Source organism: Cyprinodon tularosa, unplaced genomic scaffold (genome assembly GCF_016077235.1).
Source record: "Cyprinodon tularosa strain WSP-4 unplaced genomic scaffold, ASM1607723v1 ctg372, whole genome shotgun sequence".
Classification (NCBI taxonomy): domain Eukaryota; kingdom Metazoa; phylum Chordata; class Actinopteri; order Cyprinodontiformes; family Cyprinodontidae; genus Cyprinodon; species Cyprinodon tularosa.
Genome location: NW_024039088.1, coordinates 14,228 through 33,310, shown reverse-complemented (window position 1 = coordinate 33,310; position 19,083 = coordinate 14,228). Strand labels below are relative to the sequence as shown.

Sequence of the window (19,083 nt, the reverse complement as noted above, 5' to 3'; positions counted from 1 at the left end):
CAGTCTGCACCAGAGAATGTGATTGCATTTTAATTTCTAATACCCTTAACATCCACCACAAAGAAACATTCATACAGATGGACACCACCACTTGACATGTTTTGTGGATACAGAGTCAAAAAAATGGATTTTAGAAGTTTGGTCTTTGCGAACTTCTGGATGAAATAACACAAGGGGCTCCTTTCATAAGGCTATTAGCAGTGTTTAAAACCATTTCTACATTTAGCAGAACTGAACCATCCACACAATAGCTTTGATCATAAAAAGCACTGTTACTTTCATATGGTAAGAGCAAGAACCAAAAGGCGGAAGAAGAAATTAAGGTTTACAAAAAATATATTTAAGGCCAAGCCATTACATGCATTAAAGTGATGCTGATTGGCAATCTCAACAGCCTGACTATTACATTTAAGTTTGATCATAAGTTGTTGGGTTTTTTTTTTAAGTATAAAATAGTATTGGAAAAAAAAAGATTCTGTGGTACTGAAACCTCAGAGAGTGAAACTTTCTGTGGCTCCGGCAGGTGCCCCAGAAAGGTTAATCATCCATCATAGTTGCCATGAGCAACACTACATTTTAAAGCGTTTTCACAAGTCAACACTAAAAGTTGAGGGACAAAAAGAGAAAAGTGCAGCAAACTATTTAAACATTTCAGTCAATAATCCAATAAAGATGTACTAAAGATGCTATGGAATTTTACGTTACAATTTTTTTTACTAAAATTTCAAAGTTCAAAGTGGGTAAGTCTATCATATACCTCAAGGTTATTATTTTTCTTCCAAGTCCAGCCTTTAGTAGGGTATTTAAATTTACAGGGTCCTCAACAGTAGATAACAGTACATATTAGCCCTTTGACTGACATGTGGGCTCCCTACCACACGGTTCTGTCCAGCACAGCATAACAAAAACTGGTTACACTGATAGTTGTTCAAATTACACTTACCCTTATACACAACATATGTGTGAGGGCCTTAGATGTTCCTCACACACAGAGGCTCTACAGAACAAGGCCCAGCAGAGACAGTACTTCTTGTGGCAAATTAAGAGGGGCATTTTTTTAAAAGAAGCTGTTAATCTACTTTCAGTCTGCCTAATTTTTGGTGTATTCCACATTTATCCATTACTGCAAGTATATAAAACTAAATGCAGGACTTAAAACAATAAGGTCTGCAGAGAGGATAATCAGGGATGACCTCCCCTCCATCCAGGAGCTCTACAGGGTTAGGGTCAGGTCAGATCACTACAGAGCAGCGTGTGCAAGCACCAGTCATCACAGAGATCGTTTCTTTCCTTCAGGCTGTCACTTACACATAATGAACACATTGCAACATGATTAATTTAACTAACAGAACCTGCGGTGTTACCTTTAATCCAGATATACAGGTGCTGGTCATAAAATTAGAATATCATGAAAAAGTAGATTGATTTCAGTAATTCCATTTAAAAAGTGAAACTTGTATATTATATTCATACATTACATACAAACTCATATATTTCAGATGTTTATTTTGTTTAATTTTGATGATTACAAATGACAACAAATGAAAATCTCAAATTCATCATATCAGAAAATTAGAATATTGTGAAAAGGTTCAAAATTGATGGCCCCTGGTGCCACACTCTAATCAGCTAATTAACTCAAACCACCTGCAAAAGCCTTTAAATGGTCTTTCAGTCTAGTTCTATAGGCTACACAATCATGGGGAAGACTGCTGACTTGACAGTTGTCCAAAAGACGACCATCGACACCTTGCACAAGGAGGGCAAGACACAAAAGGTCATCGCTAAAGAGGCTGGCTGTTCACAGAGCTCAGTGTCCAAGCACATTAATAGAGAGGCGAAGGGAAGGAAAAGATGTGGTCGAAAAAAGTGTACAAGCAAGAGAGATAACCGCACCCTGGAGAGGATTGTGAAACAAAACCCATTCAAAAATGTGGGGGAGATTCACAAAGAGTGGACTGCAGCTGGAGTGAGTGCTTCAAGAACCACCACACACAGACGTATGAAAGACATGGGTTTCTGCTGTCGCATTCCTTGTGTCAAGCCACTCTTGAACCACAGACAGCGTCAGAAGCGTCTTGCCTGGGCTAAAGAGAAACAGGACTGGACTGCTGGTGAGTGGTCCAAAGTCATGTTCTCTGATGAAAGTAAATTTTGCATTTCCTTTGGAAATCAAGGTCCCAGAGTCTGGAGGAAAAGAAGAGAGGCACTTCATCCACGTTGCTTGAAGTCCAGTGTAAAGTTTCCACAGTCAGTGATGGTTTGGGGTGCCATGTCATCTGCTGGTGTTGGTCCATTGTGTTTTCTGAGGTCCAGGGTCAACGCAGCCACATACCAGGAAGTTTTAGAGCACTTCATGCTTCCTGCAGCTGACCAACTTTTTGGAGATGCAGATTTCATTTTCCAACAGGACTTGGCACCTGCACACAGTGCCAAAGCTACCAGTACCTGGTTGAAGGACCATGGTATCCCTGTTCTTAATTGGCCAGCAAACTCTCCTGACCTTAACCCCATAGAAAATCTATGGGGTATTGTGAAGAAGAAGATGCAATACACCAGACCCAACAATTCAGAAGAGCTAAAAGCCACTATTAGAGCAACCTGGGCTATCATAACACCTGAGCAGTGCCACAGACTGATCGACTCCATGCCACGCCGCATTGCTGCAGTAATACAGGCCAAAGGAGGCCCAACTAAATACTGAGTGCTGTACATGCTCATACTTTTCATGTTCATACTTTTCAGTTGGCCAACATTTCTATAAATCCTTTGTTTTTATTGGTCTTCAGTAATATTCTAATTTTCTGATATGATGAATTTGAGATTTTCATTTGTTGTCATTTGTAATCATCAAAATTAAACAAAATAAACATCTGAAATATATGAGTTTGTATGTAATGTATGAATATAATATACAAGTTTCACTTTTTAAATGGAATTACTGAAATCAATCTACTTTTTCACGATATTCTAATTTTATGACCAGCACCTGTAAAATAACTGTATACATGTTACATTAGTCATCTGTTTCATTTCATGTTTATTACTACTCCATGTCTGTGTCGTGTGAACACTTAAAACGGAAGTAAAATTCCTCCCATTGTCCTCGCAAAGCTCTCTAATAAAACCTGTTTCTGATGCTTTAACTTCCTCACAGACGATCAATTGCTTGCTTTAGTCTTCAAAATGCCGTTTTCCTAAAAAACGAGGATTTCTCAGAACAAAACTGCACCCCCGTTTACCAATTATCATCTCTGAATTTTCCTGTTATTTCACAAATATACACACTTTGGTCCATCTCATAATGGAAAACAAACTTTTTAAAAAGTGCATAAGGGTGAAAATCTGAGAGGAGTGAATACTTTTATAAGGCAACTACGTCTTCTGTGTAAAGGTTAGGCTGAACTTGCGCACTACCTGAAGTTTGGTTCATAAAATTTATTTAAGATCATAAACTCTCTTATCAATAAACACTGATGCTCTATTAAGAATTTGTCCATTTCTGTGGCCAAAAAAATGAAGATATTCTACATCATGCATCTGCAGACAATTCACAGTTGTTGTTTTTTGCAGATTTTTTAAGAACATTTTGCAATATCACTATAAACCTAATACCTCTTGCCCTTCTAGATAACCTTCTCCTTGGCCGATAAACTAATGTTACTTTATTCTTCTTCGACATCCTTCATAGCAGCTGTCTTATCTTTTCTCTACCTCCTTTATCCATGGCAGCACCATAACCAGGAAAGATAGGTCATGGACACCAATCTCCTGACACACTGTTTTCAACGTGTGCAAAAACAAAAACTCTAAGTGAGGCTGAAAAGGGAACTAATTCAAAATGTTAACCATCTATAAGTGTTTGGTAACCATGTTGTACATTACATGGAGGCAAATTACTTCGACAGCTTCGATAACATTCAGTTTGCAAAGCAAAATAGTATTCATGTAAATGTCTTCATTGATTATATCAGTTTGATTTTTCAAAAAAAAAAAAAAAATAGTTACCAACAAAGATCTTCTCAAACACTTTCCAATTCTCCAATCATAACCAGCCTAAATAAAAATTATTAAATTGACTGTTCAGTTCATTTCTAACCTCATACTAAGGCCTAGGTCAGGATCTGCAGCCTGTTGTTCCAGAGCCACAAGTGGCTCTTTAAGCCCTTTTAGTCTAACAAACACATAATGAGAACTTATGAATTATGATATTTTGAATACAAAATCATTTTAATGACTAGGGAAAAAGAAAGGGTCCTTCTGAGTGTTTTGATGCATGATCCATAACAGCAAGGTACCAAATGGTACAATGCCTTTTTGTGCATTTAGCTTTCACCGTGTACTTTTATATGTAGATAGGCAAATTAAAATTCATCTTTTAGATCTATTGCTTACTCAGTTTGCCTCATTCTACTAAATAAGTTTATATTTTCCACTTTTTTTAAAGGTTTAAATGATAATTGAAAATCTTTTTCGGTTTTCGTTATTTGTAGAGTTTTCTTAATTTTTTTGTCAAATTCTTACAAGGCCGTGATAATAAAAGTGTCTCTTTGAATAGAAAAGGTTGCAGACCCCTGCAGTGGGTCATTAGATGTCTCAGAGAGCCACAGGGCCGGATCAACTCTTCACTTTGATGCAGCCCATTATCCTCCCACCATTTTCCGCTTATCTTAGATAGGGTCACTGAGGTCAAAGGGCCAGGAGTTAAACCCCTCACCTTCACCACACCCCCAGCTACTCTACGTAATTTTAACAGTTCTCTGATTAAATACCTACAATTGACGAAATTACGGTTGCCAAGACGACCATGGTTTTGAGGTCTTTTTTTAAGGAATGTCAGAGTAAGTTCAGAGTCGTTTTCTTGGGCTGATCCTGCCCAGACCTGTGGCTGCACACAGCTGGCTGAAACACAGCTGCAAACGTTTCCAGAATTATACAAATAAAAGGACATACACTTATGATGTAGAAAACCTACATACAGATATAGCGCATATATAGCACACCTACATATAGATACATAATGGAAAGGATCTTTCAGATATTTTGCAAATTACGTTTGAATTTAAATACTTTGAAATTGTACAACGTTTAGAAAGTACTAACAGTTGCCAGTATACAGATACTATCTGTGTGTGATCTCCTTTATAAAAATACAGACAAATAAGGTTTATAAGACAGCTGATTAAAAAAAAATAAAAAATACCTCGGACAAGTGATTGGTTTATCTGCACTAACTACTTTTATAACCAGTCCTATATTACTTTAGTAGTAGAAACAATTAATAAAAGCAACAAGACTTCAGATCTTTTCTTCTTTCTTTAGGCAAAGGGGATGGATTTCAGCTAAATGCAGTCATCAGCACAACCATGGATAAAAGACCAACAAAGAGACATAATCGCCTCGAGTGTCTACGAACCAATTTACCAAAACCTCACTCACTACACATGTGCAAACACAGGAGTTCTTCTTCTTCCAGATTGACGAGTCCAACCAGCGCCATCTCTTGGTGCAGAGTCTGACATGTGGTTTTTGGACGTACAGTGTGAGTAGTTAGATCGCATCAAAGCATCAGGCTTCATAGCGTAAGAAAATACGTCACATTGTGAGCTGTGAACCTTTAATCCTGCAGTTTGAGCTACAGCTGAGAACAACTATTGAAAAAATATCGTACAGTGTATGCCCAGCCATAATGAGAGCAACTGGTGTTGATACTGTGCTTTTCAACTTATTTTTTTCAACATGTAAGTGAAAACATGTATGTTGGAGGACCTTGGTTCAGTCTATGAAAGCATGTTGGTTTGACAGTGATGGGTGTGCATGCTTGTTATAGAGTGTGTATGTAGTTTGAGCATTTTTCCCTACATTTAAGAAACCCTGACGGTCTGCCAACAAGACCGCCTGCACGCCCCGCCCTCTTGAAAGCTAAGTCACTGACACAGACTCACACTAAGTTAAGTGCGCTCACACTCAGTTTATATGAACTTCTGCCATCAGACTGAGAGTGTAACCTTTGAAGGTAGGTGGCGAGTCCTAAGGAAGGTTCCGATGGATTTCCAAATGGCTGATCTCTCATGCAGAACCAAACAATGGTCTGAATATTTTTTCTCCTACCCTATTAAATGCGGCAGCATTGCTGCATCGGACTGCAGAAGACTGTCTCTGTTATTTTGCATATTAAGGAGAGATATTGACTCCTCTTCAAATAATAAAAGAGAAAGAATAAAAAAAGCTACGTTCTAAAACTGTTTTTTAACCCCCCCCAGCCACCCAACCTCTCTGCAACCCAACTAACCTTTTCAATAGATTAAGAAAAGTCAACTGCAGTAAATCATAAACTGCAATAAAATAAACTACAATCTTCTTTAAATAAAAAAAAGGCAACCTTGATAATGTAATCACTTTATGTTTAATCATTTCAATTCCACATTAAGATTATTTTTAATACCTCTCCAAATGGGTCATTTACTAATTTTCTGTCACACACTTTCACAATGGCATTGTCCCCCACCAGGCAGGGGGTGCCCCCCACTTTTGAAACAAGTTAGGTAGGCCAGCAAAGACTGAAACTGGGTCAGTGTGTTCCCTTTATTTATTTCTGGCCATTTGCTAACCCTAAACCCAAAAACAAATCAGCCTAAACCTATTTTCTGTAAGCGCTTCTCTTCACAGCTGCTGCAGGCATTTAGCCATTCTTATTGTATTACTGCATTCATAGAAATACTTCTATCAGCTGAAGTTTAGTAAGCAATGCATTGCTTATAGCAATGGGTGTGTCAGCCAGTAGCTCTGATGTCATCTGCCGTTCCAGTGATCCTGTTTTGCTTTGAAGGCAGTGTACAAAAGCACATCATGTCTGTACATATTCTACAAAGGTATGCTGATGAATTTCCCAGAGTCACGTACTACAGGTAAGGTTGGTAAAGTGTCACAACACCAAACGAAAACCCCTGTAATATCTTTAGCATTAGCTCTACTGAAGAAGAAAATTAGTTTATTTCAGTCTACTAGTGTAGCGTTCATCCAAAAGCAAAGGAATTGGTATATGTATACCGTAATAAAAAAAAAAGAAATTACATGTAGATAGAGCAGAAATGAGGCACAGTTTTTCTCAGGTTTATGCATGTGAGAGGAATAATAGGGGGTGCAAATTGAGAAAAGCCCTGCAGGCATCTTCATTTCAGAATTGCACAGCTTAAGAGGGCTGCATGCTAGAGTAGTTCTGCTAAATTTGAAAAGAAGATCAGAATCAAAAGAACTGAAGCTTTCTTTTTTCTTATATTTTGGTCCTTTACTTTAGGATGCTGTCAAGCTGATGGATTTTTTGTTCATTTCTTTTCATTTTGGGAGATTTGTTGATATTCACAACCACAGCAACCATAACAGGTGGCTGCAGGGGCAGCTGATTAACATCTCAAAAGCTGAAAAATAAAAAACCTGTCAATGCACCGTGTCAGCCAGATGGAGACGGCATCAATGCAATGACTGAGTTTGTGACGGATTATACAAATTTCTATGCAGAGAACATCATCCCTAGCAGAACAGTAAAATGCTTCTCCAGTAAAGAACCACGGATCACCAGTAATCTGCAGGAACTGTTAGAAAAGAACAACATGGTCCTTCAGGAAGAGGGTAAAGTCAATGATGAAGAGGATCATAAGCTTCAAACAGAAGGAGAATCTGAAAAATGAAAGTCTGGAAAAGCCAAAAAAACAAACATATTCTTACCTAATTGAACTTTAATTAGGTTCAGTTTGGAACCTGCTTACAGTTTCTCCATTACACCTCAAATCATTCATCTTGCAGCTCTGTCATAGAGCATCTTAATTCTATACAAGTATTCTTAACCACATCAGAAGATGGTGCTGCTCCCTCTAGCTTAAACAAGTCTGTCTCTTAGTCAAGTGAAGAGGCAGCTGGGGAGACTGAATCATAATAAGTCACCAGGTCCTGATGGTGTCAGCCCCAAAGTCCTGAAGCCTGTGCAGAGCAGCTGTGGGATTCTACAGCACTTCATCAACCTTAGTCTGACCCTGGGGACAGTCCCAGTGATGTGGAAGACCTCCTGACTTGTTCCAGTACCAAAGAAAACTCAGCCAACAGTCCTTATTAACTATAGAGCTGTTGCCCTGACATCCCACATCATGAAGGTCCTGGAAAGGCTTCTGTTGGTTCCCCACAGCAAGCAAACAAGCAGCTATCAGTTTGCTTATTGCTGTGGAGTTGATGATGCCATCATACACCTGCTTCAATAAAACCCCTGTCATTTAGACAAAGGTATAGTTTGTTGAAAAAAATAACTTATAAAAAGAAGAACAATATGGATAAACCTAAGCATTTTCTTCAGACGACTGTTGAACATTTAGAGGCTTCGCCAGATCTGCTGAGAGATGGATATCTACAAACGATTCTTCCTGTCAACAGTCAAAAAGTATATAAATAACATTTAAGCATTGTTCACACTGAGACAAACACATTACATTGTATTAAACGACTCAAAACAGCACCAGTGCATATATTTGGCACCTACAGAAAAAAAACACTGGGTATGAGGCCAGGGAGTTTTTTTTCCACTGTATCAAAAATTATCTCTAAAGCCAGCTCTGTTTGGAAACAGCTAAAATGACTAAATATCTTTGCAGTTCCACCTAATCTCATCTCCGTGTGGATGGGGTTCTAATTTCCCTCTGGTTTCAAGATCTCCAGCTTCTTTTACCCACGAAGGAAATGTTGCAATCTATTTGAACTTGGAACATGAAATTATTAACCATTTAGTAGGAAATTTAAACTGTAATGCTCCCCTTAATTAGAAAGTTTGGGTAAAATAACCATAATTAACTACATTCAGTAGTTTAACTATTTGCTTTGAATAATAGCAGTTATTTATTGTGTACGCATTCGCAATAATTACTTTTTATTTTTTTATAAGATTCATTTTTATATGTCCAAATAAAAACAGAACAGTGTTTTTTCTTATTGCTATGGTTTTGAGACTGTGACAGTAGTGGTGATACTCTAAAAATGGAGAATACGAGCAATGACATGATGGAAACTAAAACGCCATAACTATGGAGATCACATCAGTCTGATTTAAGTCAGACTAGGTCTGGACAATAACTCCCAGACAGTGTGTAACACAATAGACATGGGATCAATATCAGTGGGAAAAAAATTGGATCAAATTTGTCAATGGAACTCTGATCCAGAACCATAAATCATTTTTAGGAATGCCATTAGGCTTATATCGTGATCGATTTTTCAGCCATAATTGCATAATAGAAAATGAAATGCAATAAAATCCCATTTGGGCCTTTTTTAATTAGCTGGTATAAATACATGAGAGATTCACAAAGAAAGGAGGATCCTAAGAACACAGAGTTTAAACAAAGCCGTGAATCTTTTAGCTCAACATCAGGACATGAAACTGATCTTTACTGGGGAAGAAAATAAACAGGGGGTCACAAAGCAAATACCTCACAACCCCCAACTTGAGATATCCTCTCCGTTTCCTGTCCCCTACACTTTGCCCTGTTGCAATGATTTGTGTCGTCACTAAATCCACTAAAACAACAAGAGCAACAGAAAATAAATATTCAAGTTAAAAGGAAAAACCATGTACATTTAGTTATATATACATAACCGATAATGATAGGTCTAACTGCAGCACACTGAAGTATTGTAGATGGGTTTCAAATTGTTGGCCACACACAGTTCTGTGTCGTCTCCTCCACACTTACGTGGCTCAGAGGATTTGCATGGCTATGCGTTTTTTTTTTTTTTTTATGGATCACGTGCCTGTATTTGTGAGTGAATGAAACAGGTTGGATCAGTAAACACCAGTTTGAAAGCAAACCAGTCATTAAGAGGCCTGAACTCCCTCCTCCCCTCTGTAACAGAAGAGCTGCAGCGAGCAATGCAATGCAAGAAAAAGTCAGTTCTGTTTGACTCATTTGTAAGATGAGACATTTGCTTATCTTTACAGGAGTCTGGTATCTGATGAGGTGTTTGTTTGTTTTTTTACTTGCAGTGACAATCTACAGCACGGTGCTCATTTCTATCTGATAAATTACAGGAAAAAAATAGCAAAGGATTACCACATACTTTCATTTTGATTGTGTTCCTATCCTCTGCAGTTCACAAGAATTTTTTAGATCTAACAATGTATCCCCAGAGGTATATTAGCTCCTAATAAGGGCCAAATAACCCCTGTATGTTCTATGCAGGGGCTGTAATTGAGATAGGGTGCCTGTATTACACAACAGTCTCATCTGATCTGGTTCTTTAGGCCTCGTTGTCCAGCCTGCACTGCAGCGGTTCGCCACTGAGTTTAGTGTGGCTGGAATAAGTCAGATCATCTAAGCCCAAGGATCTCCATTTGTAAAAGTGGGACTGCTCTTTGGATTTGGGGGTGACGCTATGCCTCCAAAACAAAGTGTTTATGGGGATTATCTCTGGGCCATAAATTCAACGCTTTTAAGAGAAAATATGTGGCAAAAGCTCTGTACCATGAGCAGTTTTGTAACAAACTGTAAAACTAACAAGATTATTCCCATTTATCATGTATTTAGTCCCTTAAACAAGACAATACTGAGCACAACAGAACGAGACAGGGCTCTGACTATATATATCTGTTACTGTTATATGATTAGTTACAGCTGATAAATAAACATTTTACAAACAAAAAGGTCAATTAATTGAGATAGATTAAAATCGATTAATTTCTCATCCACTTCTTGGGCTTCCATTGCACCGGGTGACATGAGTTCATCACTTTCTGTTCTTAGATGGGTTCTTATAAGTTATAACCTCGCGGACTGTGTAACACCACTGGCTGCAAACATTTTGTTTCTTACACTCATTGTTTTTTGTGAAACATTGTTTTAAAAAACGTTTCACTTTTTAAGGAGAGGATTGAAAAAAAAAGCTAGTTTTTGAAAGAGATATGCGATTTGTCATTTTTATTTTATTAAACTTATGGTAAGGTAGAAAAAAAATTGATTAATCGGATTTGGTAGTTTATTTCTATTTTTATTGGAGATTTGATTTTTTTGCCATATCACCCAGCCTTATATTTACTGCAGATAATTCAGTCCAGTTTTGATAAGTCCAGGTGGTCTAGACACCAGAAAAGTATTGAAGATTTTTTTTTGTACTTTCGTTAATAAAAGAGGAGCTCCAGGAGTTTTTTTTTCAAAACCAGAATTTGCAACCCAACTTTAGTCAAAAGTATTTTGATTTAAAACTAGACAAAATCAAAGGCAGACCTAGTAGCTTTTCATTGCAACGTAGAATAGGAGAAAGTGCAAAGCTGGTGCCAATGCTCTCACTTTTGTTAGCTAAAAGTTGGCTAGTGTACTATTTTCAAGTGCTTCAAAGATTTCCATTACTAAACTTTTTTTTTTCTTAACCAAGTACTTAAAATGTTCCAGGACAATCGAAAAACTTTTATGACAAGTTTACAGCCACACCAACGAGTAGCACAAACGGACTTCGACAATAAAACTCAGTACGGCATAAAGCAGCATCTTTCTGAATTTAAAATAAGATTTAAAGTAGGCATGCCATCAAAATCCACTTTGTATCTAAATGTTTTTGTGTACTTGGAGTCTTTAGGGCTGCACACTGGAGTAGTGGGTAGCACTGGGTAGCACAGCAAGAAGGTTCCGGGTTCGATTCCCGGTCTTTCTGCATAGAGTTTGTTTGCATGCCCCCCCATAGACTAATGGTTTACAATTTAATAAACCTGACTTTTTTTTTTCTCTTCTGCATTATTTTGTAGTCCTAGTTGGTTGCCAACGTAACAAGCAGATGAATATAAGTGTTTGCTTTAAGGTCCTTAAGGACAAAACCCTTCTCTAGGTTTTAAATAAAAAGGTTACGCAAACACTTTAGCAAAATGTCTGGTTGCTATTTTTGTCTTACTGAACTCTTGACCCAAATACATCCAGTGATGTTCTTGCTGCTTAATTAACTTGTGAACTAAGTAGAGGTATTTTATAAAAGATGTGTTTAAGAATCTTTGTTGTCGCTATGGATCTATAATGAAACTGTTTTGAGAAACCTGGTTAATAGTGTAAATATAGGCTATAATACCCCAAAAACTTTGGAGAGGAATGGCAATTTCTTAATAAGCGTTCAGTCATATTGTGTTAGTATTTAAATTTTAAAAAGCATACAGTTGGCAGAATTTTTTTCGCTACTTTTAATTTCCCAAGTTTTTGAAGATTTTTTTTTTTTTTTTTGATTGGAGAAAGGTAAAACACCAAATTCATATTTAATTTTTTCTTTGAATCTTGCTCAGTGTGAGACTTTGGTCCTAAAATGCGAGGGTGATTGGAAAACTTGTCTGTTGTTAACATCTTTAAATGGATTTTTATTTAATCTCTGTTACTAAAGTACAAATAAGGCTGACCTGGTCAGAGTTGAATAGTCCATAACCTGGACAGGGTTTAAAGCTCCTGCTTTTGATTTAAGGAGGCTACAGCAAAACAATGTGAATTAGAAAACGTACAGAAATAAATATCTGAGGAGGTGCATTAACAAAAAACCAAAGCATTGCATTTTCACTTCATATAGCCCACAACTGAATATTTTATACAGAAAAAGGTGGGATTTAATGAGTCCTTTAAACCACATGCATCTACATCAAAGCTTTAGCACCCAAACAAGAGCGCCATGGCAACTCAATTAGCACCTAAATGATATCACACAAAAATTAGAGGCATATTTTCTTGCAATTGTACAAAGAGGCTAAAACTGTAAAATAATTAAAATTGTACCACAAAAGTGTGCTCTTTGTAACAAAATCACAAAATCAAGTTTAATTTATAAATTTCTTTTCAGCTTTTTAAAAGAGTTGATTAATCTGTTGCAAAAAAAATAAATAAAAGAAAAGAAGATCCCCCCTGACAGAAACACTGCTGCAGAGTCACATGATGATACCAACTGAATAGCATCAGGCAGATGGGAAGGTTGTTTTAATGTTGGTAACCAAACCAGCAGCCCATACATTTATGCGTGTGGTATTCATCTGAAAACCAAAAATGTTGATCCACTTCTAGAAGACATCAATTAAGTTTTAGGCATGTAATAAACGAGAAAGTACCACTTCATTTTCTGCTAACTGCAAGGCTGGCTAAAAATTATCCTTTTCTCAAGCAAATATATGACAACAATTACTGATCATCAAAAAAACAACAACAATAATATAAGTCCAGATGGTTGATTTGACAGACACATTTCAGTTAAATCCAAATAAAAACCTCTAGGAATAATAAATACATGGGGTACCTAATCCTATTGGAGTGGGATTCTTTTTTACAATAATAAGTCTTACTTAATTAATACCTCTCTCAAATTCTATTTTTCCATAGTCTCATTAACAAAATGCATGCTCTCTATCTTGTCTTTTGTCGGAATGTGCAAATGAGTCATCCGGGAAAAGGAAGAAACAAAAATGACAGGATCTTATCTCAGTAGATAAGATTTTTTTTCCGCGTAAAACAGGACAAAGTTGCCTTAGATGGCTTAAATAGTAAGTAAAAAAAATAAAAGTGGATGTTGTTTAAACAGTGTCGGAGACTTTAAGGCTGTAGTGAGTCTAGAGTTATTCCAAGTTCCGCACTTCGACCTTCAGACGCTATAAAACGGTCTCTGCGCACTCTGCGCTTTTAAGGGTTTTCCCTTCAGTTAAAACACATTGCAGACAGGGGGGAATAAAAAAAAAAAACATTAACCAACTCACCTTTTCCCACTGGGGTATAAAGTTGTCCTTCATGTAGGCTTTATCCAATCATTAAACACTAATTCATCTACATCAGAAATCACCTGCGCGCTGCAAACAAACAAAGACGCTCTGCTGGGTCGGAGGGTTTTACGCAGCGGCTCAGTGCCAGTCGCTTCTTCTCGTCCCCCCCTTAAAATAAATAAAGCGGTGAAAAAGTCATAGTCCTCCCTACTGGTACTTCCTATGCTGCTTCCGGTAGTTTCAGCATGAGTTACCTGAGCACAGAGATCCACAAAGGAGGAGCAAAAAGGCGCGGCTCGCTGCTGTGCTCCAGCTGCTGCTCCTCTCTATCAAAGAACCTGGAGCTCTGCGCGGCCCCCACCAGCTGAAAGCTCCGTATCCGCCTCCTGTTACCCCCTATTGACTGACGGAGGGAGCCAGCAGCCAATGAGAGGCGCGCTGAGGAGGGGCTGACATAATGAGAAAAACTTAGGAATTTAACCATGAAGGTGGGAGGTGAATTATTAGAGATAAAGGTCAGCCAAGGAAGTACAGGAATGTTTTGGCAAAGTTAGCAGTGATTAATTTGAACAAACAGTAGGCTATCTCAATGGATATAAATATATACTGGATCATTTTAATAAATTAGAATATCAGGAATCCATTCACTGCTGGAGATGTTTGGCTCAAGAGTGAAACTCATGAAGGTGGAGGTTTTTATTGGCTGGCAACTATGAGGAAAGCAACATGGGGGGCTCTAGATAGGGGCCAATGGTGACCAGTGCCCCTGTGGATCATGTCCTGGCCCCTATTATGGCCCCTGTGCTGAAGACATAATACTCAAAGAAATTCTAATGATGATATGCGCTGGAACAGACATAGTTACTGATAGGTCCTTTGGATCTATTTCATTTTTTACCTTTATAAATTCTGTTTAATTATCTAAAAACAATAAGGTGATAGCTTCAGTGGAATTGAGATAGGATCCCGGTTTTTATCTGCTAAATGTTTTTTTTTTTTTCAAAACAAATAATTAAAAAAAATACTCTAATTTGTACAGCTGAATTAATCACTTGTAATTTAAACTTAAATTAAGTCAAAAATATGTAAAATGACTGAATTATGAATGTTTATTGACCTAATAAGACATAGGATTTTAATTAAACCTACTTGAATGGAAATTTCACTTCATGCAGCTATCTTAATATATTTGAATCCCTTGCTCTGTTTTTTATTTCATGCTTTTCTAGGCCCCATGAAAACACACGGGCACCTTCCTGGCCCCCTGGTACATTTTTGTCTAGAACCGCCACTGGAAAGCAAGGGAAAAAAATCTCCCAGGTGCATAAAACCAAATGCAGAAGAGGGAATAGGATAGACATTTTAGCTACTGGAAATGATCCATTGTCTTGCAACTAGAAAGACAGAAGACCTTTTTTTCCATGAAAAAAAAAACTTTTGGATTGATTGCGAAAATATTGTTAATCAGGAACGAAAGTATTTATTTTTCTTGAGCTCTGTTTTTGTTATACTGTTGCCCATTGGTGGTTCTAGGCATGGGCCAACAGGGCCGAGTGCCCCTGAAGAACTAATCCTGGTTAATTTTATTCAGCAGTGCTGGTTCTAGACCAGACTTACACAGGGGGCCTGGGGGGGGTCCAGAATTTTTTTCATGGGAGCACAAATAAAAAAGGAAACAACAAATTGGACGGAAGTTAATCATTTTATAAATTATAGCCCCATTTACACTACCTTCTGAAACCGTTCCGTGCCGAGTTCATACCGAACTTGGATCCTTACGACCATTTATACATAATTCTAGCACTGTTCCTCACCCCTTCATGACTACCTACGGTACTTCTGCACTCTAGAGTAGAGTCCTGCAACGGGTCGGGTACCGGCGGGTCCCCGACAGGTCACCCGCTAAAATGCTCTTTTGTGGGTGAAAAATTCATAAATAAAAATAAACGGGTCGGGGGTCGGGCGGATATTTTTTTAGTGCGGGCGGGTAGTTGGTGATTTTTTTTTTTATGCGTGTGTTGTTATGGACATCAGAAATGTTATATTAATCAGGCACTGGGGTCACCCTTGTTGTAGCTTAAAGCCCTGCCGTCAGTGTGGGCTTCCCTCCAAAAAGGCCACAGTCAGTGCATACACGTCTGCTGCAGTGTTAATGGCGCTGTTCTGCAGCGCAGCGTACTATAGCCTATTACTTGATGTGTTAACGGGTCGGGTTGCAGGTTAAATATCAACGGGTCTGGTCGGGTTCGGATTTGAATTTAAGATATCCGTGGGTGACGGGTCGGGTTCGGTAGTCATCCTAACGGGTTCGGGCGGGTGCGGGTTGGTAAAACTCGACCCGTGCAGGACTCTACTCTAGAGGGAAAGAAGCAAATCAACATGGCGGGGCCTGTAATATTCAGGAAGTTTGGTTATAACTGTTATATTTAATTGTTTGCAGAGAGTCAGGCAATGAAGGCAGCCTTTGGTGAATTAACTTGACAGAGTCGGATTTTGAGAAGTGGATACGACAAACGATAGTCTAATCAGGGCCTACAGAGGCAGGAATAAAACAATGTAGTTTGAGGTTTATCACAATGCTAAGCAGAATCATCACTGGAGATCATGTGGCAAAGTAGTGAAGCTAGTATTTTTATGAATGTCGGAAATTTCATGACTGTAAGGAGATGATGCGGTCTGCTCTTGTGCTCTTTGTTATCTGACAGCCGAGCCTGAACTGAACCGTGCCGAGCCCTACTGTTGAACTAGTAGCAGTTTGGAGCGGTTCGGTTGGGTCTGGCACGGTTAGGTTCACTTTTGCATGCCATTATCCAACAGTAATCTCAGTTACCATGCTCAGACCCATCTCAGCAAGGTTTCAAAGGGTAATATAAAAGGGGTTTAAAGCTATTGTAGAGGATTTTTTAAAAGACTCATCCTCTCCATTTTAAAAAACAATGCTCATGCAAGAGCATACACCTTTAGAAAACATGCAGATTGAACGGTCAATTGGATCTGCCTCTTTGGAATGGGGGTCGTTTGGCTTCTTTTCTTAGCCTGCAATGCCCCATACCTATCTTTGCCTCTCAAAGGGGGGTCGTAAAAGGGAATTGTTGCCCTGGCTTATTAGGCGATATCTTCTGGTCCCCCGTAAAGGGGTTGAGGTTGCCAATGATAGCTGGAAGGGAATGACTTTCTGCTATCATCATCGGTATAGGCATTGCATCGGTATGTGTATTGCATGGGTATGGGCAATACAGGGGTATGGGCATTGACAGGTATGGGGGTTTGCAGGCTTAGAAAAGAAGACAAACAACCCCCATTCCAAAGGGCCGGACCTGTTCGTCTGTTCAGTTTGCATGTTTTCTAAAGGTTTTGTTGGGCTACTGTATAAGAGCCTCAAACTCAATGCTATTTCTTACATTTAATTTGAAAAAGCTTTGTTTACAAGTCAAACTTGTAAACAAAGTCCAGTGGATTTTTTTTTTATTTCAGATGTTTTCCATATAAACAGCAGCACACCTCACCATCAGAAGGACAATTTAGAAGCCAGATAAGGTTTGGAATATTCTTTAAGATAGAAACAGGTCAAACTAATTGAGAATTTAGCCCTTATCATGTTTTCTCTCTTCGCTTAAAAATGTAAAGAAACTGTTTGCTGTCTGCATTACAGCAATAAATTTTATAGAAGTCAAGGGCCAGTCAGCGTGGCAAATAAATGAGGTCTAATGCAACTGAATGAGAAATAGAGGGAAAAAGATAAGAAGGATATAACATCAAGTCTGTACTGCAAACAGAAAGAGTGACAATAAAACTAACATGTAATGATAACCTTTTCCTGTTTACACATATAACGGTGTCTGCCTCCAGTGATTGCTCTACATGTGCAGGTTTCGTTCCTTATTAGACAGGCTGCATCCAGTCAGACAGTCTACATCTAGTCAGTAAATGAACATTTATAGTTGCAATTTGTTGCGTCTGGCCTTTCCATTCTCTTATTTCCTCTCAGGGCTGTTCACAGCTGCCCCGAGGCAGTAGTTAAGGTTATTGTTATGATAAAGGAAGGCTATTCCTGTGCCTCCCACAGCTGTTTGGAACAATACATTACCAAACAAATCTCCCAATACACGGCACCAGACCATGATGGCCACAGTAAATGGTTGGCAACACCAGTTCACTATTAAATTTAAACTTTAAAATTACATCTCCTTAAAGCAAGATTCATATATTTAAGAAGTCTCTAAATACATCACTGTCAAGCACTGTCTAGGGATCAAGGGTTCGTCTTAACAATAGAAGGACATAATCCACTAGGAGCTGATTTACTTCTTAGAAAAAGTAATCATAACAATACCATGAAACACTGTTGGGACTCTATGACTTTGAACTTAATGCCCTGGAAATGGCATCCTGTTCAGGAAAAAGACGACCTCCTAGGATTCCTGCATATGGTAATATCCTAGAATGTTACCTAATAATCCCATTCTAAGATAATAAAAAAAAAAGTAAACAGCATTAGGCGTTTTAAATGTTTTTCAAAGCACACAATCAATTATAAAACAATTCTCTAAAGCCAACAGAAAAGGATTTTGAGTTAACCTCCAAAAAATCAGTAAGGCACTACCATAGAGGTTATAAGATGTTTGAAGTATGTCCATTGAAATAGATTGGATTTAATGAATGTATGGCTCTGTATCATAATCAAAAATTTTAAAAAGAGTATTTTGATAGTTACGTGAATCATTTATCTGGGAAATGTTGATCGCCCTGAATGTAGACATAGGTAACAAAATCAGATTTCTGTTCAAAAATAACAGTATGGCTGCTGGAAATACTTTATCACTGGATTAATAAATGTATCTTGGATATGTGGAAAGTTGCAGTATTATAGTTTGCAGATGTTGGTAGAGAACTGGAAAAATGTACCGAAGCTAGAGAAGCAATACTTGAACTTATTTTTACCTAATTAAGAGTAAAAAGATTACATTTAAAAGATACCTCAAGTAAGAATATAAAAGAATTTGATTAAAAAAAGACTGCTGAAGTACAGAATGGCTGATCAAAACATCTGATTTGATTTAGACAAAAGTATATGAACAGACTGACATATAAAGTAATTTCCAAATTCTGTTATCAAGTGAAAAAGATTCATACAAATACATAACTTATTGATAATAAAAAAATATTTAACATAACTAGGGATGCACGATATTGGGATTTTGGCCGATATCCGATATGCCGATATTTTAAAACTCATGTAGCCAATAACCGATATCGATACTGATGTTAAAGCTGGACAAAAATAAGTAGTCATTGAAAATAGCAGTTTTGTTATCCATTTCTGACACTTTGAAAAATAA

The 19,083-nt window shown here is 37.9% G+C and overlaps 1 protein-coding gene across 1 annotated transcript in view; it reads right to left on the bottom strand.

Annotated features, from left to right (window-relative positions):
• Window positions 1-14,128, bottom strand: part of lpar2b (lysophosphatidic acid receptor 2b) — a 43,765-nt gene extending 29,637 nt beyond the window's left edge. The window contains exons 1-2 of the mRNA XM_038296605.1: window positions 13,999-14,128; window positions 13,742-13,912 (exon numbers count right to left, since the gene is read on the bottom strand). The gene's annotated coding sequence lies outside the window, so the exon portion shown is untranslated. The remainder of the gene's footprint in view (window positions 1-13,741; window positions 13,913-13,998) is intronic.
• Between the last annotated feature and the right edge of the window lie 4,955 nt (window positions 14,129-19,083).